The following is a 24534-nucleotide window of genomic DNA, read 5'->3' as shown; positions in this document are numbered from 1 at the left end:
CTGCATACTACAACTTTCTCTGTCTTCACACACCCAAACAGTCAAACACACATCCCACTTCTGTACCTCCTAAAAATATTCAACAGAATGGAAATATCAATAGAGAAGTTATTAATGGACCTCTTCAAAGTGCCTAGACTTTGGGTGTAATAACATACTTCCCTTAACTTCCTGGGTTTTCCCCACCATTTGTACTACTTCAGCACCTTTTAAAACAATGCCAACAACTGACTACACCCAGCATACCTGCCAAGATCAATTGGGACTCAATTGATGTCTAAGCCATTTAAAAGACACTATTCTAATCTCTTATGAAATGTGCTTATCAGTTAAGATATGCAAGAGCTTACTTTCAGCAGAGAGCAAAGACCTCTCAATTGACTCTAAAATATATTTACCTTTTTGAACAATATGCTTACCCTTTTGAATAAGAAAGGCATTTATCTCTAGAATATCAAAATAAATAAAAAGACTTATACTCTTGAATTTATTATAATATAATAAGGTATTCACTGTTGTATTATGTTTCCTCTTAACCCACCAGTTTGGAATAACAGGCAAGACTTTAAATGAATTCAAAGACAAAATGTTAGCATTTTAAATAATATATATATCAAAATAAACTCACAGAGAATGTGATCATAAAACATAACAATAGATTTCAAATGGCATACTTTATCTTATTTATTTGAATTTTAGATTAAATGTTCAATTTTATAATATAGAGAAGTTGTAATAAAAGCTGTGCTTTTTGTTTCCATTATATATTTTTTTTGCTGTAACTGGCACATATTTTGTTTTTATCCTAGACAAAGAAGAGTCTCTTGAATAATATGCTAAATAATAGTAACCTTTTCCACATCATCTTCCCATGACTGGATGACACATGTAGTGTGCTCAGTCACAGTTAATATCTGCTAGAGAAGGGCATCAGTGGTAGTATTCAACTTACTTTATTCTGGGACAATAAAATGTCTTTTATTTAGGAAAAGGATGACTTGAATTGCATGGGAAAATTTAAAGATCATATTTTTTGTATCAGAAACCATGTGGAACACGATACTGCAGAGAAAGGTAAACAACAGGCTCATTTTCATTTTGTTCTACTGTATAAATTAAAATAGAGAGATAGGCAGGTGCATCTGTGAAGGCAGCCATGCATCCACCAGCAGCTCTCCTTCAGAGAGGAACAGGGGAAAACAGGACAGACATTTTGCTCAAGAAAGAAAATGCTACCGTATAGAATGCCTGTGGAAAGGTAAACAAATGCAGGCAGTATGATTTCATTTCCTCTCTACTAGTGACCCTCAATTTGAGAGATGGGATTTGCAAGAGAAAGCCAAGACGTTTCCAGTGTATGGAGTTTTTTTCCCATTTTTTTCCAGCTTAGTGATCTCTGTCCTCACTTACTTCCCCCTTGACCCTGTAAGTGGCATCAGGAAGAACTCACATTAATGTTTCAGATTCTTTGTGTGCTCAAATGAATGTTTCTAATTGTTTCTGTAAGAGGGATCACCCTTGGCCACCTCTCTTCCAGAAGCTGCCCAGGTTTCACTACAGATTTGCTTTAAAATCCCAAGGATTATGGATATCATGCTATTAAAATACATATTTAATGATGATCTTTTCCATAGAATACTGATGTTCCAATAATTGCCACGTATTTTATAATTTAAATTAAAATCTCCATCTATGTGCACAGACTACAAGCAGGAAGTGAACCCCCACAGAGAATTTTTCCAGGTTGTCTGCAGTTAGTCTTAAGGAACCCTGCGAATATCCACTCTCAAACCCTTTTCTCTGTTCCCAATCTGCTGTTCATCTAAAGTAAGAACTGTAAATCACATGATGACCAGAAAGAGATAAAAGGAATTATTTTGACAGCTTGTGTTTCCCAGTAAAGTTATTGATGGTCCTGTAGGCTAGACTGTCAAGTGCTGGGCTTAGAACCTATGTAAGCTGTCTCTTTCCTCTCTCACTTCCCATATCTGGGCAATTACTGCCTTTTTGGTGCTTTGGCCAAGCAGACTTGTCAGTTTGGTGCAGCAATTCCACTCTAGACCAGGCAGCTGACAACTGCATCCTTCTAGAGACCTTCCTGCTTGCTTCTTGCTTCCCACTACATCATTTTCCATGTAGTGTCTTAATAAATAAAATAAGGTAATTACATACTTCTGTATAAAAGTACCTTGTGGCATTTGTAATTCAATCTGATATATTTAGCATGGTTTACACAATTCACTTTTCCTCTTATCTTTCAGGGTTTCTGACTAGATTTCCTATAACAAAACCCCAAAAAAGAATAGGAATACTATACAAATTATTAAGATCTTTACATACATACCAGCCCTCCTGAAAAGAAACAATGTAAAGAAATACTAATTGTGAATGGTTGTATGTCAGCGTCTCTGAAGCATGAGAAACGTGCAAGTTTGGCCTGCTGTAGAATTCCCCTCCATTGTCTCATACTAGCACAATCCATCCTGTCCTCTGGTGACAGGAAGGTCACCCCTCCCATGCTCTCTAGGACCTGTTTTGGGGACAGGTCTTAGTGCCCTTCTACATGCTGCTTCTCAAGTTCCTTCAGCTCAAATAGTCAGTCTGTCATGGGGCCATATGTTGGGTGGTCTGGCTTGAAGCTCATCAGAGGCCTGCTGCATGTCCAGCACATCTTTTTGCACACTGCTGCTCAGCTTCTTTAATTTTTCCCTCTTCCCAGACAGGACATCTTGGCACATCCCTCTTTGCTCACTCATATAGTGAACTCTATCCACCATCTAGTGTAGAGTCTCAGTTTGAATATCTTCTCCTCAGGGACCTTTCCTGAAGCTAAATACCCCAACACTTTAGGGTATATTTCTTCATAACTTTTTATCAAATCTGAGATCTACTTTGTATATATGAGTTTAATATTTTAAATATTTCTCTGATTAGACTGTAAAATTAATAAAGATGTAAATATTATCTATTCTACCCTCATGTCCACTGTTTTTCCTTTCACACACTAAATACTTTACAAAACAACAAATTTCATTATTAAATAATTTCAACTAATTAATTAATTTTTCCCAACCCAATCACAGTTTCCCCCTCCCTCCCTCCTTCCTTCCAAGTCCTATTAGGTGGAAAATAAACTGTTTAAATGTAATATTTTATAATAAAACTGTTGTGGAATATTAGTTGAAGATGTGTTACATTTGTTTAACATACTATGGAATATTTGTTGAATGATGCAAAGATAGGTTGCATTCTGTGGTGTTGCATTTGTTTAACTCTGTGGAGCTGTCTTGCTTTGCCTGTCTGAAACACCTGATTGATCTAATAAAGAGCTGAATGGCAAATAGCTAGGCAGGAGTCAGGATAGTTTGGACTGGCAGGCAAACAGAATAAATAGGAGAAATCTGGAAAGAGAAGATCAGGGAGCAAAAGGAGAAAGAGAAGAGGACTCCAGGGGCCAGCCACCCAGCTACACCACAAGTCATGGATTAAGAAGTAAAGAAAGGTATATAAAAGGTAAAAGCCCAGAGGCAAAGGCTAGAATAATTTAAGAAAAGCTGGCCAGAAATAAGCCAAGCTAAGGCCAGGACTTCATAGGAAAGAACAAGATTCCATGTGTTTATTTGGGAGCTGGGTGGTGGGCCCCCAAAGAGTAAGGAGAAAAGAGTAAACAGAACAACTTAAACCAATGCAATTTCCAGTAAGCAATAATATGATACAACTATATTTTATTATATCTCTCAAAAATTTTGGTTAATACAGATTCTGTGTGAATGTTTAAACAAAACTGTTATAACAGAAGAAAATCACCTGCAATTCAAATAACATGTATAACAGGTCAATTCAATCTATGGCAAATTTTTGTATAATTGACTCAAAATTTTAATAATTAAATAATAGATTTTGATAACATCCTTCTGATCAGTAACAAAGAAAGTGTATGTTAAACTCCTTTGTTTATCATGGGATGTAATGCACATATCTAATGAGCATAAAATACTTGTTCTCTATAAATTTTTATTTGTTTTTGAAACAGGGTTCCACTGTGTATCCTTGACTAGATTGGAACTCACTATGCAGACCACACTTCCCTTGAACTCATAGATATCTGGCTACCTCTGCCTCCCAAATGTTATGATTAAAGGCATGTGCCAACATGTCTAGCATTAAATATAAATTTTAATCATTTTTAGTATAAAATGAATATATAAATCAGGAGAGATGTAAATTTATTTATTGTACCCATGAAAATTAGCAAGTAGAAATATTCTGCTAAATTAATGAACATAGTTCTGCAATGCCCATTCTAAACTCTACACACTTCAATGATTCATTCCTACTAGCTAGCTTTCATTGTGCCAGAGGGTTTTACTTATTCTACTAAGGGAAAAAAAGAATTCAACAGTCTTATCCAGCTGTGAACTCTGTTAGCCACATTAGTGACTGTACTAGCAAGATATGTACACCAGTGCATAGTGCCATGAATGCTATGATATGATAGGAGCAACCAACCACTTTCTGGATGGATTTAAAGCCTGCTTCATAAGACAGAAATCATGTCTGGTACAGCAAACTAGACACAAATTCATGACTTGCTAGGTCATAAGCCCCATGGGTAAAGCTAATATTATTATTCTGATGAATGGACCTAATATTAATCTGTCTTATATCTTATACTTTATATTCAATTTGTTCTTATCTTTACACTCACATATTAGTATATCTCTCATCTTTCATCATATAACTTTATTTTTCAGTAGATGATATTACTATAGAGACAAATCACTAATCATTGTGCAAAGAATTAGTAGCTGTGGAATACTCAACTCTATATGAGATATCATTTCCTCCAAAACTTCAGAGATCGACACAGAATGTGGATCAGAAAGAGAGATAGGTAGCAGACATGTGCAGAGAACATTATTATATAGAAATGATAGGGTGGTTGCACACACTCACTCACAGCAGCTATGTCTGCATGCACCAGATCAAGCCAATCAATATCCCAGGATTGACAGGGGGAAGGCTAATGAAGTACCACCTCTATTGGAGAAGCTATTTGTATCTGATGGCTACTGGGCAGGAAGAGTCCGTTTTCTTCAGGGATATGACCATAGAGAGGCCACTTGTGTTAGGGTAAACAGTTTCACACCCTTGTACACACACGCAGCACTGAGAGTAGTCAATGGGTTTAAGAGAGAGAGAGAGAGAGAAAGAGAGAGAGAGAGAGAGAGCGAGCATGATTTTGGAAGGGCAAATGTAAGGGTAAGTGAGGAATTGGAAGGGAGGGAGTGGGGTGTATTTGATTAAAATACATTATATGCATGTATGAATTTTCAATTAAAAATCTATGTTATCAAAATAAAACATAAAACTAAATATTTATTAAGCAAAAATATTATATTTAATGAATTTCATAAATATATATGATAAATGCAGTTTAAAGAGCTATCTTTTTAAAATTCTTTTTGTGTATATGTCTGTGCATATGGTATGTGTGGTGTGTATGGGTGTGCTTGTACTTTTGGAAGAATACCCCAAGGATAGCTAAATAACTTATCACAATTCCTCCCATTATTGTAAAAGTCTCTTTGGGGCTAAGGTGGGCATCTGTGTTTCTATAATAATCACTTTAAATATCCCATGTGAAGCGTTTCTTTAAAAATGTAACTAACAGTGCAAGTTAGATGCCTAAAAGCAATGGGATTCTACATCATTTGAGAAACTTTCACGGTATGCTTTAATAATGAAACACACCCAGACATACAGTCTTATTAAATTGCTTCTGTATGCTAAGGCTTTAATTCCCCACAAATACAAAGGTTTATGATACTGGATGCTAACAGTTTGCATTTTACATGCTGATTAGAAGCTGACCATTCTTGTGTTCATTATGAAGATATAGATGAACAGAAAGTTGCCTTGCTAAAAATCAACTTCATTTTCAAAGCACAAATATACACTTGCATATTTTATATGATCAATTATTAGTACATTAAAGATCCACATTTACCAAGTGTTACTTAATGTAATCAGCTAATGCAATTTATAAATAAATAAGGTCTTTTATTTTTTTCTTAGAAAGCATGTATTTTCATATTTTACTTCCATGTCACATACTTTACTTTCAACTTTCTGAAGCTCAAACATTAAGCCTTCATAGAAAAACCCAGTTTGATAAATCTTGACAGGTGATAAAATAAGTTTTACTTTAAATAACTCACTGCCTCTATTCATTGGTATCAAATAGACTTCACTACAAAATTCCTAATATATAAAATTGTCACTCATGTCCAAAGAACTTTCTCCTGTTATCTAAATCTTTTTCTTTACCATATTCTTAAATTCATTGAGAGCCATATGTGAAACTGTATCAAATGGCTCTCTTTGTATAATCCATCCAGCATTAACTTTTTGATAGAAAATATTGCTTATTTTCCTCAAAATTTATGGTAAAATATCCAGTAATTTATCCCAATTTCTTGTTTTAAAAATCTACTCACTAGCAAACAATGAAACAAAAGTAACTAGCTGGAAGATTTCCTGTGTCCTGCCCAGTCCTGCAGCCACTCAGACCCAAGTAAACACACAGAGACTTATATTAATTTAACTACTCGGCCTTTAACTCAGGCTTATTACTGACTAGCTCTTACACTTAAATTAACCCATAATTCTTGTCTACGTTTAGCCACATGTCTTGGTACCTTTTCTCAGTTCTGCCTTGTCATCTTGCTTCCTCTGTGTCTGGCTGGTGATTCCTGACTCAGCCTTCCTCTTCCCAAAATTCTCCTTGTCTGCTTATCCCACCTATACTTCCTGCCTGGCTACTGGCCAACCAGCATTTTACTAAGCCAGTATACAAGGGCATTATTCCACAGCAAGTAACATTATTATTATTATTATTATTATTATTATTATTATTTGCTTTGATTAAAAAGGGACTAAACTTTATTGGATAACTGCTGTAGACACTTTTATATAACGTTAAGCTACCTATTTAGGGAGACTTAAACATGCAGCATTTAATCTTCCAAGAACAAAATGGTGGGAGGGTACAAATCTTTCAGGTCTTTAAATATGTACAAAGTGGATTTTGAATCATTTTTCATTCAGCTGCATTATACCATGTTGAGACATACTTGGCTACCTTGGACACAGCTCAAAGACAACAATGGTCAGTTTAATGAACATCACCAGCTTTTGGTCTCAGTGTCCAAGTGAGATTTTCATGGAGTACAGAAGTTAAGATGGACAAAATACTTTGATGTTTTATATGCTGAAAATTTGATTATTAGTACCTTTATTGAAAAGATGTGTCTAAGATGTAATCTATCAAATTCCATGTGGATGGCCAGCTCCTCTCACCTGTCAATCTTATCCGAACCCTACCCTCCCACCCCCAGGTATCTCTCAATACTTTATGTCTGAGGCTAGATCACCAAACAGACATTGTGAAAATGTCAGTTTTACAAACCTAATTTTGCTGTTGTTTTCAGTCAATTAATAAAAATGGAATCAAGTCTTTAATTCATGAGGATCTTTCATATTAATATTTAACCTTAAGATTCAACCACCACATATTTTCAAAGGAAAGGTTTTTAGAGACATCTGAGCTCAGTTTTACATGGTGGCACCTATTGCCATTAACAGTTTTTTAGATCTTAAAAAATATTATTCTTTTCTTATGATACATATATATGTTACATCCCTACTACAGTTTCCCTTACAACCACTTCTGCCAGTACCCTCATCTCCCCTTTTCTCAAGATCCAATGCTCCTCCATTATCCTGACAGAGAGAGAGAGAGAGAGAGAGAGAGAGAGAGAGAGAGAGAGAGAGAGAGAGAGAGAGAGAGAGAGAGAGAGAGAACCGGCCTGCCAGGGACATTAATTGAACATGGCATAACAAGTTATAAATAAGACTAGGCACAAACTCTCATATCAAGTCTGGACAAGGTGGTCCAGCAGGAAGAAATGAGTCCCAAGTGCAGGCAAAAGTGTTAGCGATAGCCCCACTCCCACAGATAGGATTCCCGCAAGAACACAAAGCTATACAACCATAACACATATGCAGAGGACCTAGCTCAGACCCACACAGGGGCTGTGATTGTTGCTTCAGTCTCCGCGAACCCCTATAAAAATCCCACAGAAACGGGGAAAGGATTTTAGGAATCAGACGGGTCAAGAAAACCACATGACTTTAGATTTTAAGTAGCCCTGAAGTTTGAAAAGTAGCCTAGTTTCCCATTCTGCAGCTGAATTTAGAGGGTTGCCTCAAATCAAAACTAAGACAAAGTCAACACGCTTTTATTTCAGAATCTTTAGGCAAGCAATGCAATTTTTGAAACTACCATGTTTTAATCAACCTCTTTTGTTATTATAAAGATACACTTTACATTGAAATAACAAAGAAAAAATGAGCAAAGTTGTTACTGATTTCTTGTATCCTAGGATTCCTACTGCTTATTCCATACCAGACAAGTAATTGTCTAAGTGTTTTTTTCTTTGTAGTCCCTTTCTTTTCCCACCTTCCTCTATCCTTAACTCTGGCCTCTGGCATCTGTGTGTATAATGTTAAAATGACTTAAAATAGATTTAGGAATAAAAAGCACATTCTAAATCTATGTGTGTAGTAATTATAATCTTACCAACAACTCACAGGTTAGGAGTTCAAATGCAAGTTCACCACCCTGAGACCTAGAAAAATACAATACAAACCATGCTGTTAGTATTGACATGTGATTTTCAATAAACAAAAAACATATTAATGATCCAATGATAAGTGTAATTTTATGAATTATTAATGTACATTTAACTTAATGGTTTTAACTATACTTTTGTCAGAACTAGCATCACTCTACTCACATGAAATTATTGATATTTAACAATCGTTCCTTTAATTTGAACTGTTTAAGGCAGAGATTATAGACAGGCAGAACACCTGTACAGTCTTTCTTCTCATGGGCCTGGGAGAGATGGATACATTTGCACACATCATGCACTCTGCAGATGGGATTCTAGAGGGTAAACACCACTCATTCTTTACCAATGCCAATATGTATGTTTAAATATAGATTCATAGAAAATGTGGCATGCACACCATCAATGTGATTGCAATAATGTAATCCTATTCTACACTTTCTGTTTTAACTGCTGGAGAATATAGAATTCCACATGACTGTAAAAGTATAGTTATAAAATTTCAATCAGATTCTACATTTGCTGTTTTTTGTCTTGTTTTTGTTTCATTATTTGTTTGTTTTGTTTTGTTTTTAGTGAGACAGGGTTTCTCTGCGTAACAGCCTTGAGTATCCTGGAACTCACAGAAATCTACCTACCTGTCTCCCAAGTGCTAGGATGAATGGTGTGCACCACCACCTCCAGGCTTATACAGAGAATATAGAACTCCACATGACTACCAACATTCCATATCATATTTTGAAGATTGTGTTATACTTCATAGTGTGGAAGGTATTTGAAGTCATAGAAATGTATGACCCTATCTAATTTTATTGTATTTAAATCTCTTGGCTATGATCATTCATGGCATTATTTGATAGATGATACAGCCTTTTTAAATGCTTTATTATTTCAATGTAGCTTATTAACTAACAATTATTATTAATTTTTAAAGTTTATTTACTTCCAGGTAGATGCTTTTTGATGAGAATAAAATAAAAATGTAAATTCAATCTCTTCTCAATGAGGAAATGTGTAGTGTTTACAAACTCTTCAGAAATTCAAGAATGTGCTATACATGTGTCTAGTTCACAACAATAAAAGTTGATAAAAAGAGAAACAGTAAAAGAAGCATTGCCACGTTGGCTGCTTAATGGTTAGTATTAGTTTGGAGGATATATTTTCTCCAGGTATTTATGTACTAAGGTGTTAAAGTGCAATACTATAAATGGAACCATTGACTATGACAAATGAGTATTTAGCACTTTAGCAAGGGTTGTCATATGTGAAAATGAGTGTTTCATTGAAAAGAATAATGGGGAAATTTAATAAAATGCCACTATCATGTAGATAAAAATCAACACATCAAAATTTGATTTCTTCTCTCTCTCTGTGTGTGTGTGTGTGTGTGTGTGTGTGTGTGTGTGTGTGTGTATGTGTGTGTACACTCAATGAGTGCACTCAAATGTATATATGTACGTGAAGACTAGAAGTGAACCTAGGATTCCTCAGTTGCCAGAACCCTCTGTTTTTGTTGTTGGTGGTGGTGGTTGTTTCTATGACAAGGTCTCACAATAGACTGGAACTTGCTTCTTAGTTAACCTCAGGGGTACAACTGTCCCTCCTTTCCTGGTGCTGGGATTATAAATGTGCTGGCTAGCACATTGACCATTTTTATGTGAGTTCTGGGGATCAAACTCGGGTCCTCATACTGGCATAGGAACCATTTTTCCTACTAAATAACCTACCTATCTGGCAGCCTTGCTTTCTTATTTTGTAAGGTGAAATGTATATATGGAGTGCAATCCTTAATAACAAGCACTCAGAAAAATCTCAGCTGAGGTCACTGGATAAATTGGGGGCAGAAATAGGAAGTATTCAAAATTTTGATTCCTGATGTACTGTGTTAAACTCCAGTTTCTGGCCTTTGCTATTGGCCTCCCCATTGCCAAATTGGTAGGCTCTGTTCACCAGCATCCCATAGATGCTTTCACCATTATTTCCCTTTACAAGCCACAAAGCACATTAATCTTTTAAATACTACAGACTCATCTTTCAAGTATGACCCCATTGCCACTGCCACTGCAGGAGGAAGAAGCGAGAAAAGCATTGTTGACATATACTTGCTATCGACATTTGTTAAGAAAAATCTTCCCTCTCACAAAAATCCAAATAATAGGAATCAAAGTACTTAACTTCCACAAGTCAACTCTCAGTGGCCTTGCTTCTTGCTCTTCATTTTTACTAGCAGATATAAGTTAAATTTTGGTAACACAATGTCTTCAATTAGGGTTTCTATTGCTGTGATGGAACATCATGACCATAAAGCAAGTTTGGGAGGGAGGGGCTTATTAAGCTTACACTTCCACACTGATGTTCACCACTGAAGGAAGTCAGGACAGGGACTCAAACAGGGCAGGATCCCTGGAGGCAGGAGCTGATGCAGAAGGCATGAAGGGGTACTGCTTACTGGCTTGCATCCCCTGGCTTGCTCAACCTGCTTTCTTATAGAACCCAGGACCATCAGCCCAGGGATAGTACCACCATAATGGGCTAGGACTTCCCCTATTGATCACTAATTGAAAAAATGCCTTACAGCAGGATCTTATGGAGGCATTCCCACAACTGAGGCTTCTTCCTCTCTGATGACTCTAGCCTGTGTCAAGTTGACCCACAGAACCAGCCAGTATACACAATAACCCATTGAGGTGGTAGAATAATCATTTAGCTGAAACCAAATATGATCATGCCTGAATAAACTGAATGATTATACAAATAAAAGAACTGTTATTACTATTTTATTTTTATAAACTGAATGTCAAGCTTTAATATTTGGCATTATAATGAAGAAGTAATAATTCCCTTTTAATGTCATTTAGCAGTATCATATGCTAGATTACTCTTTCAGGCACTGTGTTACATATTTTCAATTTTAAATGGAAGCTTTTAAATGAATAATTGAATTTAAATATAAAAATCACATGAGATTTATGAGCTCTAGCTACATCTAGAATGTGTATTTGAGTTTGAGACACTAATAAAAATCCAAAGGCCATCTTCATCTGTAATACTGACATTGTTATATTGATTAGATACAGGGATGTGCATTGTAAATCACTGCTCAGATTTACATTTAGGGATTCAGAAATAATATCAAAAGCATCTGATAAATTTGTCTTCCAAGGTTAAATCCAAGCCAAAGAAATTGTTTCAAGCATATAAGAAGTCTAATGTCAAAGTGTGGCTCACTCCAAATTTAATTTATATTTTTTAATGATTTGTAGGGTTAGACTCTGACAAAGATATGAAATGCTGTGATGTATTTAAACAGGAAAGAGACAATCTAACATGACATGAATAAATAATTATGTTTAGAAGAAGTATTTGTGAATAAGGACCAGTTATTAAACTAACAGTGCCATTTGTAGAGTTTTATCATTGATGCACTTCAGGAAATTTCATTTCACATAATATTTTAACAATATGACCTTATTATGTACCACTCTCCTTTGAGCTGCTTACATTTGGAAGTCAAGCACTTCACAAAGCACTAGGCTAAAAAATGATTGTCAATTTAAATATATTACTGTAAATTTTATAGACCTAATAACCTAAATCTATCAGGTTAAAGAAGGAATACTTTAGTGTTACTGTGTGACCAAGTAATACAGCCCAGCACTTTAGTTAGTTATTCTAGTTAATATAAACATTCATAGAACACATGAAATTTCCCCAGAAGCATGTATAATATTCCATTCATTCCATCTCATCTCCAAACCATCTTGCTATTTTTAACATCATATGAATAGAAAGGCTAAAGAGGCTAACAAATGTATCCAAGGGCACACAGCCAGTAAGTGATAGAGATAAGTTTCAATCAGAATCTCTCTTAGTACATAATGAGATACAACATTCAGATTAAAAAAAAAAGTGTGTGTGTGTGTGTGTGTGTGTGTGTGTGTGTGTGTATGAATGTGGTTGCTTACAAGAGTGAGAAGAGGTCATCAGATTCCCTGCAGTTGTAGTTAAAGGTAGTAACTAAACTGTGGTCCTCTGGAGGTGGAGAAAGTGCTAAAACACCTCTCTAGCCCTGGATTCTTTTAATGAGGAAGTATGCAATAAAACACAGCTACCATTTTAATCTCTTTAAGAAGAACTTAAATTCACAACTTCAAGAGGCATAGACACTATGAAATACTCTCCAGTGGTCAAAAAAAAAATGAAATCACAACCTTTTCAGGTAAGTTGATGGTAGTAGGAAAAATCATATTGAGAGAGAAAATCCAGAGCCAGAAAGACAAACATACCATGTTCTCCCCAGTCTGTACTTCCTAGGCTTTAAATGTGTTTATTGTAACCTGGAATAACTGTAGCATCAAGGAAAGTAAAGGTGACCAAGAAGAAGGAGCAATAGATAGGGGAAGAGCAGGGTATAATTATTTGAAGGAAAAAATAGGGAAAACAGTGAGGGGGATTTAATTAGGTATGGGGAAGGGGATAAATAAAGGAGAAAGATGGAAGAGGGTAAACTGACAGCAATGAAATCTGGAAAATGCATAAGATACAATATTATCATATATTTCCCTAAAATTACATTATATATATATATATATATATATATAGATAGATAGATAGATAGATAGATAGATAGATAGATATGCATATACATATATAGTTTTAAGAAAAATTTTTATCTGGCCTAACATTGCTCCCTCCAAGAAAAATAAACTATCTAACAAAATCCCAACACCAGGCATGACAAGGCCCCTTTGAGTTATTGATCAAGGTTCTCCAAGAGACTCTCAAAACACAGTCTATGACTATGACCTTTGCTTGCCTCCCAGAACTGGAAGGTATGGCCTATGCACTCAGACACAGGGCCTAGAGGATATAAACTGGAACTGACCTGAAAACCTTCTTCCTAAGGACTAGCTTTTAAATGATATCAGGGAAGGGAAACAAATAATAGTTCTACCCAGCTATAATCCCCATGGACCATATCACCAACCAGCATGACACAATAACCCTAAGGGTGCAATAGAGCCAAACACACTTGGTGGTAACCAGGAGTTCTCTACTCTGACCTAGGGCCTGACCAACAGGAGTGAAATAAGGCCTAGTACTGGAACCCTAGCCAACTGCTAAGTACAAGTGAAATCATGTATCTCAGAGGAGCACCTACAACTGCCACTTGCTAAACCAGCATAATTTCTAACTACATACTAAATTTTTATCTCTATATCCACAATAGAAGTAGGCCATCATCCATCATCAAAGAAGCTTCTCTTTGAAACAGAAGGAGACCATTACAGAAAACCACAGTCAATCAAAATATAGAGAAGAAGACATTCTATGGTTTCCAGTCCCCAATGATCCACCTACAGCACACTTCCTTAATTTAGGACTTGGGGACACTTGTAGAAGAGGGGTGCAAAGATTGTAGAAGCCTAAGAAACAGGAAGTTTGGTATGAGATTGTGTTGACTAGAAATGTCAAGAGGCTACACCCAAAAAGTCTCATTAACATAGTTACCTAAACAAGAACTTAACAATATTGACACCAGTGGACATGTGAATAAGGAAAGGGGAAAGCTCATAGAGAATCACCTCTAGACAATGAAATACAGGCGACTGGGGAATGATGAGAACAGGAATAATCATCTTCTCCAGGGAAAAACCCTTTAATTGGTTATCTAATATCAAGTGCTCAGTCCTGAGATGGTATACATTCAAGTAACATTACATACCCTGAGTAGGCTGTATTTATATCTTTAGGAATATGTGTATATGTAACAGTAAGTTTTTTATTGTTTTTATTTTTTACTAAGAAAATTGTTATTCAATTTACATACCAATCACAGATCCCCCTCCTCCCTCCTCCTGCCTCTCCAGCCTCCCCACAACCTCACTCTGCCCCCCACCTCACTCCCCCCCATCTCCAGCCCACCCCCCTTACTTCCTTCTACAAGAAGGTAAGGCCTCCCATGGAGAGTCAGCAAAGCCTGGTACATTCAGTAGAGGCAAGTCCAAGGCCCTTCCCCTGCCTCAAGGCTGTGTTATGTGTCCCATCATACAGAGAGAGAGCAAGCAGGATACAGGTAAGGAGAGAAATAATCTTTTGCAAAAACAAACAAATAAAACAAAGCAAAAATCAAGTAGAGACATGACTAAACCCCCAATTTCAAAGTAAATCATCAGAAACTGTGGATGAGTTCTAAAGTTTCCAGTTTGAAGTGCTAATACATGATGATAAACTTTAGGGTACGCTGCCCTGTAGTGTCGGACTGGTCAAGTGCCAAATGTACACTATGCATTATTTATCAGACATGTATTAATTTTTAGATTCTGGCAATAAATTTTATAGTGCCTAATATTTTATAAAAGATGTAAATTTTATATATGAATCATTTCGACATGGGTTATCAAAACACTTTCTAAAAATATAAATAATGACTTTAAAACGAAAAACTTTGAAATCTTACTTTCTTCAAGACTGTCAAGCTTATCTCAGAAGCACAGCTCTTTTTATCTTTACAGGCAATGCGTTTGAGAGGAAAGTCAAATGCTACTTTGAAATTCCGCATGTTATAAGTTCTCATTAAATCGCTAATAAATACTTAAATGCTGCAGTGGGAACAATCACTGGATGCAGTCCAAATAGTACAGATGTCCTCCTTCGGGTACTAGATTTTACCAGTGTCCACACTGCCTCAATGTCTTTCCAGAGCAGATCGTTTTGTTTTACAAATCAGGTTTTAGATGCAGGAAAAGTTGGAGTGCTAGGCAATCAACCAAGCCATCTTGTTGTTAATCTGTGTAAATCTGCCTTGGATCTCTCAAATGGTATAGAATGACAATTCAGTAATCATTCAATTACTCAATGAATGCTGACTGATATTTCCTGCTAATAGTACAATATTAGTAAACGTGAGCCTGAAATGTGGATTATACAAGGTATGGTTTGATAGATTTAAAGTTTTGCGATTGATATGTTTAAAGATTTGTGTTCTGATTGCCACCATCAAAAGCTACTAGAATTCTCTTTGCAAAGTGTTTAATATCCCCCATGGATATTAATCTGTCAGGTGTTGTAGAACCTGGTTTAATTTATCTTTGCAGTAATACAACACCTGATTTTAAGAAGCTTTATAGGGTATTGGAATAAAAGAGTGATCCATAGTCTTGTTTTGTGAGATTAGGTTCTGGAAATGGCATTCACATGGAAGTCACAGAATGTGGGAAGTACTGTTCTTATAATCCCTCCCCTGAATGTCTGGCCAGGTTCTAGGTCCTGCTGCCCCTCTATAACATTGTGGCCTTTCAGTCTTGCATAGTTTTATTTTCCCCCTTCAGGGAAAAAGAGGGTTGAGTATAAAAACAGAAAGTACATTGTTTTCATATCTTTTCTTTTTTCTTTTTAGTTTTCAGGACATACAGGGTGACTGACAAGACCAGGATTCCTTGTGTACTCTCTACTCTACATTCTTTCTCTCTCTCCTTTTTCTTCCCTCTTCCTCTCCCACTTTTCTTTGTGTTTGCTTCTCTCTCTTCTGCAGTTCCAAGAATAGAACTCAAGGCCATTGACAAGACTCCAAACTTGTCTATCAGTGAGCTCCAGGGTGTCTTTCTCAAACATAAAAAAATTATTATAAAATTGGGAGATGGAAAGGACTGTACAAGTTTCTGAAAATACAGAGTTGAATGTTTTACCAGTAGCACAAAGGAATGAGTTTTATAATATGAGGATTATATTTCAGTAACAGTATGTTTTTAAAGTGTCTCTATTCACTCTGCTAGTTTGATTTTATTTCTGAAGTAATTTAAGTAAAATTTATTTTTCTAAAAATTAATTGTGATACATATTCTTTAGGAGACTGAAAATTGAATAGGTTAACATCTTACTATATAGTCATGTATTGATACTTATTTTAGAGAAGTATAGATAAATAATAAAATGACAGTCCTTTCTATATTCTAAAATCTACAAGTGAAGAGGTGATACAAATCACGAATCTCTTCAGGCTTTTGGAAGTATTTTAGCAATTAAAAACTCTTCATAAAAGACTATACCTAAAATGCAAGATAAAAACTTTTGGAAGGTGTTGTCTATAAATGTGATAGGCTAATGTTTATATATTAGCTAGTTGCCCATTTGGTGCCTTTGCTGTCCTGACTAGATATCAAATTTTTAACAATGCTCACAAAATTGAAAATTTCAGAACTTCTAAATAACATTTATTTTCATTAATATTATATAGACTGAAATACTAACTAAAAGATAATTGGTGTCAAAATCGTACAAAAACAATAATGAACAATATAGTTTTGGTATGGGGAGTTAATGTCTTAATACAATATGTATACATCCTTTTATGAACAGCTTTTTAATTTACTTTTTTGTTTGGGGACTTTTCTTGGAAATTTTAAGCTGCTCGCTGGAGATATAGTTCTGTGATTAAGAGCATATATATGCTGCTCTGTCAGAGGACCCATTTTGTTTCCCAGCACATTTATCAGGCAGCTTACAACCTCTCTTATCCAAATCCATGGAACCTGATGTTCTGCTCTGGACCTTGTAGATAGCAGCACACACATGGTACTGCAAACATAAATACAGTAAATAGCTATTTTTTTAATTTACCATTATTTTACTAAGAAATGGGTTATCCTAGGGAGTTGTCTTACATATCCCATTTCGGTTGATCCTCTGTCCCTCTCACTTCCCTGCCTCCCTTGTTCCTTCTGTACTCTTTCATCCACAGTATTAACTTTTTGAATTTTGTTCTGTTGTCTTTCCCATTTCTTTCTTTTTTTTTTTTTTTTTTTTTTATTTTTTTAAATTTTTTATTCATTTTGCATACCAACCACAGATCCCCCTCTCATCCCTCCTCCCAACCCCCCACCTTCCCTCCCACCCCTCATCACTTCCTCCAACAGGGTAAGATCTCCCATAGGGGGACAGCTAATCCTGGTACATTCAGTTGAGGCAGGACCAAGCACCTCCCAGCTTTATCAGGGGTGAGCAAGGTGAGCAAAGTGAGCAAGGATCCAGAAAGCAGACTCACACACCAGGGACAAAATCCTGATCACACTGCCAGGGACCCTCAAACAGACACAGCTACACAACTGTCTCCTGTATGCAGAGGGTCTAGTCCAGTTCCATGAAGGTTTCACAGCTGTCGGTCTAAAGGTTGTGAATTTCTTTGTGCTTGGTTCAGTTGTCTCTATAGATTTCTCCATCATAATCTGGACCCCCCCCTTGCTCATGTAATCCCTCTTCCCTCTCTTCTACTGGACTCCCAGAGCTTGGCCTGGTGCATGGTTGTGGATCTCTGCATCTGTTTCCATCATTTACTGTATGAAGGCTCTATGATGACAGTTAAGGTATGTCAAACAAGCAATCAGTGTATATTACAAATGTATACACACACACACACACACACACACACACACACACACACACACACACACTTCTAATCAAACTCACAGTCCCACATATACTAGACAAGCCCTCTACCAACCTGAGCCATATCCCCAGCTCAAATTATCTATCTATCTATCTATCTATCTATCTATCTATCTATCTATATTAATCTACCCCTCAAACATACCCATCCTCTGAGATGACAGCTGCTCCCTGAGACACGGACTCTGCCAGTTCTGATTGGACCAAGAGATCTGATTGGACCAAGAGTTGGACCCTGAGACACAGACACCATTTGCACCAATTGGAGAAAGAGATGGGTAGACACCAGTGTAAGAATACATTCAGTCAATTATTTTTGCTTTTAATGTCAAATCTGCAGGGCTGGGAGATGGCTCAGCCAGCATTGTGTGTGCCTTGAAGATATAAACACCTAAGTTTTTTTTTTTTTTTTTTTTTTTTTTTTTTCAATCTTAAAATTTATTTATTTTTTTTTCCCCTTTTCTATTTTAATAAAAAGGAAAAAAAAGAAAAAGGTTATAACTAACAAAAGAAAAATTATATACAAAAGTACAATGACTATATACAATATATACAAGTAATAAATGTCTAAACAATGTCTAGTCCATTTGTATTTGACAAATTCAGAGAAAATAATTTCATTATCTATCCTATTTTGTTAAGTCCAAAATGTATCTAATTCACTTTCTATCCTAATTAATCTTCAACTATAACTAACTAACCTTCAACTATAACTAACTAATCTTCAACTCCCTCAGAGACCCAAGAAGGAAATAATATTAGCTAACAAAAATAAAAACTGAAAGTGCATGCAAGCAACTTCCAAAAAATTTGTGAGTTGACAGAAACAGCCAGCTGCCTGGACAGTCACCTGAGGTTTCTCCACAGTGTTGGGGCATCATCTTCAGCCTATAGGCTTAGCATATCTGACAGACTCATTTGTGAAGTAGGATGTACACAAGGTCGACAGTTCAACCTCACATTGGGTGAGAGCAGTCCATGTACCAGAAACACCTGAATTCCACTAGTGTCATGTCATGACTCAGGATTTTAAATTCTGGAAATTGTTGTTGATTTTTTAATTCAGCTGTCCATTCTTGGCTGTGTATATATGGCTTCATCTTAACATCCCGTTCTTCTCCACATCCCTCTGTCAAATGCCAGTTTACTATTGCGAGGCGTGAGCTTAGTTACTCTTCAAGAATAACTGTTTCAGCTGCTGTTCCATTGCACATCAGAAGCCATCGGCCCACTGCCTATTCAGCTGCCTTCGAAGAAAAGGGCACTGTAAGCTCCCTACCCCAGTGCTTTACTCTAGGTACAAGGTGCCTTTCTAGTTTTCTGTCCTTTACCAATGTTTACTCAACCTTGGATATGCATATTAACACTTGGAGGCAAAGATATGCAAATGACATGGAACATACAAATTTTGTTTTACTGAGGCAGCATTACCTAGCTTACAATAATTTTTCCAGTTACATCAATGCCTTGCATATTTCATAATGTATTTTTCATCATGGTCTACGTTTTCATGATCTATTTATTTGTTCATGGACATCTAGGTTGATTCTATTTCCTTACTGCTGTGAAAAGAACAGTAATGAACTTAGATAAGCATGTGTCCTTGTAGTAGGATAAGGAAACTTTCCAGCATGTGGACCAGAAGTAGTATAGCTGGTTGCTCTAATCTTAGTTTTTCTTTATTTGTTTTTGAAGAGGGTTTCATACCAATTTCCATAGTGGTTGTACTAGTTTATGCTCTCATAAACCACTACGGTTCCTCTTGCACACATCTGTACCAAGGTTAGTTATTCATTATTTTGATAATAGCCATTCTAACTGGGTGAGATGGGACTTCAAAGCAGTTTTAATTTGCATTTCTTTGTTGACTAGAGTTGTAGTGCACTTTGAAAATTATTCATAGGTACTTTGTATTTCTTCTGTCTAGATCACTGCCCTGATTATTGATTTCCAATTTATTTTCTGTGTTTATTTTTTAGATCTTTATATATTTTAGATATTAAGACCCTGTTCAAAGTAAAGCTGACAGATATATTCTCCCATTCTATAGACTGTCTTTCATTCTATTATTTCTTTGGCTGTGCAGAAGCTTTTTAATTACATACATCAACTCTTGGCATCCTTTGCTGTGCCATTATGATTATATTTAAGAATTTGTTGCCTATATCTGCATGGTATATATTATTTCTCTGTGTTCTCTTTTAGCAGTTTAAATGTTTTCCATTTTAAACTAAAGTCTTTGATCCAGTTTTTGTTTGTTTGCTCAAATGAGAACTATGTGTATTACTCATTCTCCTGGAGACTGACACCTAGCAATGGATAACCAAAATCATTTGTTGCAGTCTGTATTTGTTTTAGTCCATATTTTTGACATGTTTGTCAAAAATGTGATGTCCATAAGTGTGTGGGTTTGTGTATGGGTGTTTTATTACATTCCATTGGTCTATATGTCCATCTATGTGCCAGTATCATGGTTTCTCTGTCAGTAAGGCTCTAGAGAATAGTTTGAGGTCAGGTAACATAATGCATCTGAATGTGTTATTCCTGCCTAGGGTAACTTTGGCTATCTCTTATTGTATACTTGCATAAGATTTTTTTTAATTGTTTAGTTCTGTGGAGATCACTGGAATTTTGATGAATATTGCATTGAATCTCTATATTGTTTCTAGTAGTCTAACCATTTCCACATTAATAATTCTGCAGCTCTGGCAGCATGGAATAACTTTCCATCATCAAGTGTCTCCTCAGTTTCTGCTTTCTTTCCAACATTGAGTGTCTTCTTCAGTTTTTTTTAACAGTGTCCTCAAGTTTTATTTATAGAGGTGTTTTATACCCTTGCTATTCTAAGCTTTTTTTAATTAATTAAATTGTTTCATTTATTTTACATACAGACCACAGTTTCCCCTCCTCCTCTCCTCTCATCCCCCGCCCTCGCCCTGTCTTCCATGTTTCACCCCCCATCTACTCCTCCTCCATCTCCATTCAGACCTCCCATGGTAGTCAACAAAGCATGGCATATCATATTGAGGCAGGACCAAGCTCTTCCATCTGGGCTGGGCAAGGCATCCCAGCATGGGGAACAGGTTCACAAAAGCCAGCTCAAGAACCAGGGATAGTTCCTGATCCCACTTCTAGGAGCCCCACATACAGGCCAAGCTACACAATTGTCACCCTCATGCAGAGGGCCTAGATCTGTCACATGTAGGCTCCCTAGCTGTTGGTCCAGGGTTCTTGAGCTCCCATGAGCTCAGGTCACCTGACTTTGTGGGTTGTCCAAACATGACTTTGACTGTACCCTTGGCTTGTACAATCCCTCCTCCCTGTCTTCAACATGACTTCTGGAGCTAAGCCCAGAGCATCTAGTTCCATCAGTTACTGGATGAAAGGCTCTCTGATGAAAATTGGAGTAGTCCCCAATCTGAATACAGAAGTTCACTTCAGGCACCCTCTCCACTATTGCTAAGAGTCTTATCTGGGGTCATCCTTGTGGATTCCTGGAGTTTCTCTGGCATCAGGTTTCTCCCTAACCCTAAAATACCCTCCATAAAGATATCTCTTTCATTACTCTCCCAGTAAGTACCACCTCCAATCCACCCAACCCAATCTCTTATGTTCCTCTCTAACCCCCACTCCCAGTTTACTTCATCTATTTCAGCTTCCCAGAGAAATCTGGGAAATGTGTCCCTCTTTGGGTCATTCTTGTTTTCTAACTTCTTTGGGGTTGTGGACAAAGAATTCTCAACAGAAGAATCTCAAATGGCTGAAATACACTTAGAGAATTGTTTAGTATCCTTAACCATTAGGGAAATGCAAATTAAAACAACTCTGAGATACCATCTTACACCTGTCAGAATGGCTAAGATCAAAACCACTAATGACAGCCTATGGTGGAGAGGATGTGGAGTAAAGGGAACACTCCATTAGTGGGAGTGTATCTTTTACAGCCACTTTGGAATTTGGTATGGTGGTTTATCAGAAAATTGGGAATCAATCTCCCTCAAGACCCAGTTATACCAATCTCGGGCATACACCCAAAGGATGTTCAATCATACCACAAGGACACTTGCTCAACTATGTTCATGGCAGCATCATTCATAATAGTCAGAAACATGAAACAACCTAGATGCCCCTCAACCGAAAAGTAGATAAAGAAAATGTGGTACATTTACACAATGCAATATTACTCAGTAATAAAAAACAATGACATTTTGAAATTTTCAGGCAAATAGATGAAAGTAGAAAAAAATATCCTGAGTGAGGTAACCCAGACCCAGAAAGACAAGCATGGTATGCATTCACTCATAAGTGAATTTATTATTTTTTTTAAAGAGAGATTTCTCTGTGTAACAACAGCTCTGGCTGTTCTGGAACTTGCTTTGTAGACCAGACTGGCCTAGAGCTCACAGAGATCCACATGTTTTTGTTTGTTTGTTGTTTTGGTTGTTTTTGCTATTCTTATCAATGACTGTTGTTGCTGTTGTATATAAAAACTAGTGTATTGTTTTTAATCATTCTGCTACTTGTTGGAAATATTTATTGAATCAAGATATTTTTCATACAAGCTATGGAGTCCTTTAATAAAGGAATCACAGCATCTACAAATAGGGACAGTTTAATTTCTTCTCTTTTGATATATAATTTTTCTATACCTCTTCCTTGTCCTTTTTTTTGTCTAGTAAGTTGTTGAGTAATATATTGAATAAGAATGGAGAGAGTGATCATCTTTTTCTTATGCCAGATTCCAGAAAAAAAATGTCTTGAGATTTTCCTTATTTGAGATTTTCCTTATTTAATATGTTGTAGACAATAAGTTTCTGTATTGAGGTATATTCTGTCTAGTCTACTTTCTTTGTGAAGAAACTATCTTGAGAGTGTGTTGAATTTTGTCAAATGCCTATTCTTTAATCTCTCACAATATGAGATTTCTGTCCAAATTTCAAAACGTTCTTCCCAGAAACAGAAAAAAAAATTGAAATGCATTTTGAGGCAGAAAGACCCTCAATAACCAAAGAAATCTTGAGAAAAAAATCCTAATGAGGTACAACCACTTCTGATTACAAATATGCTACAGATTCACAACAACAAGAGGAACATAATACTAGCAGAAGAACAGATACACAGACCAATGGAATGAACCAGAAGTTTCAGATAAAAATGAACACAGTTACAGACATCTTATTACGACAAAGATACTAATAGCACAAACCAGAGAAAACACAGTCTTTTAACAAATGATACTGTCAAACTGTCAGAGAATAAAACTCAGTCCATGTTTCTCACTCTGAACAAAAAAATCAACTTCAGATGCATCTCTCTCTCTCCTCTCTCTCTCTCTCTCTCTCTCTCTCTCTCTCTCTCTCTCTCTCTCTCTCTCTCTCTCTCTCTCTCTCTTGTTTTTTTCGAGACAGGGTTTCTCTGTGTTGTTTTGGTGCCTGTCCTGGATCTTGCTCTATAGACCAGGCCGGCCTGGAACTCATAGAGATGCGCCTGGCTCTGCCTGCCGAGTGCTGGGATTAAAGGTGTGTGCCACCATTGCCCAGCTCGCATCAAATATCTTAACGTAATACCTGACCCTGGAAGTGCTTGAAGATCACAGGGGCCAAACACTTGAAGATACAGAAATATATGCAAAAGCCTTTCTGAAATGGACTTTAGTAGCTCAGGAAATAAGGCCAACATTCAACTAAGGTGATGTTATGAATTAAAAAAAATCTTCTGTATGGTAAAGGAAACAGAAATTACAGTGAAGTGATAGCCTGCTGAATGGGAGAAACGCTTTATTTGATACCTATCTGATAGAGGATTAATAACTAAAATATCTACAAACAACTAAAAATTAAACAACAAAATAATCAGAGTTTTAATTATTTTATCTTCTTGCTAATAGCATAAAGGTGCACAAACCACAGGAAATGATGGTAGACAAAAAGGAACCAACTCTTTGTACTACTGGGAGGAAGGAAGGTAAAACAGTCCAGGGTCTGTGGAAATTAATGGACGTTTCTCCAAAAACTAAAAGTAGATATGCTTTATAAATACCTATCATGCCCCTGGGTATTTACCTGAATGACTTCATGTCAGCACTTCACAGACACACTTGCACATCTGTTTATGCAGCACTAGTCACCACAGCTAGGTTTTGGAGTCCAGCCCAGTCCCAGAACAGAGGAATAGTTAAAGTAAAGGTGACGTGCTGTGGGATGTTCTGTATGGCAAATGTGTTGCTGATTAGTCAATAAATAAAACACTGATTGGCCATTGGCTAGGCAGGAAGTGTAGGCGGGACAAGGAGGAGAATAAAGCTGGGAAGTGGAAGGCTGAGTCAGAGAGACACTGCCAGCCGCCACGATGACAAAGAGCAGGTGAAGATGCCGGTAAGCCACGAGCCATGTGG

General features: G+C 36.6%; 1 protein-coding gene across 42 annotated transcripts in view; it reads right to left on the bottom strand.

The window, feature by feature from the left end:
* The window catches only part of Ptprd (protein tyrosine phosphatase receptor type D), a 2293154-nt gene that overhangs the window by 1263808 nt on the left and 1004812 nt on the right, over positions 1-24534 (bottom strand). For 39 of the 42 annotated variants that reach the window (XM_052717072.1, XM_052717069.1, XM_052717068.1 and 36 more), the window contains one exon: positions 8645-8693. The exons of 1 other annotated variant lie outside the window; for it this stretch is intronic. The gene's annotated coding sequence lies outside the window, so the exon portion shown is untranslated. The remainder of the gene's footprint in view (positions 1-8644; positions 8694-24534) is intronic. 2 more of the 42 variants (XM_052717078.1, XM_052717076.1) reach the window with 1 other exon arrangement.

The sequence above is a fragment of the Peromyscus californicus genome, unplaced genomic scaffold (genome assembly GCF_007827085.1).
Source record: "Peromyscus californicus insignis strain IS unplaced genomic scaffold, ASM782708v3 Scaffold_5__1_contigs__length_169319896, whole genome shotgun sequence".
In the NCBI taxonomy this organism is placed as follows: Eukaryota; Metazoa; Chordata; class Mammalia; order Rodentia; family Cricetidae; genus Peromyscus; species Peromyscus californicus.
The sequence above is the reverse complement of the archived record's forward strand: the minus strand, read 5'-3'. Positions and strand labels throughout refer to the sequence as shown.